The 594-nt window shown below is 44.1% G+C and overlaps 1 pseudogene; it reads right to left on the reverse strand.

The window, feature by feature from the left end:
- Positions 1-254: 254 nt before the first annotated feature.
- Positions 255-390, reverse strand: LOC113456999 (annotated as a pseudogene).
- Between the last annotated feature and the right edge of the window lie 204 nt (positions 391-594).

Below are 594 nucleotides of genomic sequence, written 5' to 3' on the forward strand. Positions count from 1 at the left end.
CTGAATGGAAAACCACTGCTGATATTCAAAGGTCATCAGGGGCACCCCATTGTCCCCCATGCCCTTCAATACTTCACTGTAAACGTGGTGTGCTCCCGGAGTGGAGCTGTGATAACAAAGGGGCTGATCTCCACGCTTTGGGAAGCACTGGCTTACAAGAGAAGATTCGTGTATACCTGTTCAGTGCCATGATAGTGCTAATTCAGCCATGGTATTTATACCATAGAAACTGCCAAACACTACAACTCAGAGCTGTTTCTTAAATTTATCAATCGAGTTTCCCGCATTTGGGGAAATCGCAGGGGTCAGCACATCCGGAATGCAATGGATAAGCCTTGCCCTGGGAAAACCACCTTCATGATCATGGTATCTCCCCTGCCAGGTAAAGGCAAATTTACCTCTTCTGAGCAGCAGAGAAGTAAAATAATTTTATTCAGAAATCAATAGATAATGTTATAGTACTGGAGAGAACTGAAGTCCCTGGTCTTGGTCAGATCTAAGAGGTAGCATCACATTTGGGTCATGAGTGAAGCCAGAGCTTGGTTCTCTCACTCCTGTGGAGGTAAATAAGGAGAAAGCATAAAACTAAATAAT

The sequence above is a fragment of the Microtus ochrogaster genome, chromosome 1 (assembly GCF_000317375.1).
Source record: "Microtus ochrogaster isolate Prairie Vole_2 chromosome 1, MicOch1.0, whole genome shotgun sequence".
In the NCBI taxonomy this organism is placed as follows: Eukaryota; Metazoa; Chordata; class Mammalia; order Rodentia; family Cricetidae; genus Microtus; species Microtus ochrogaster.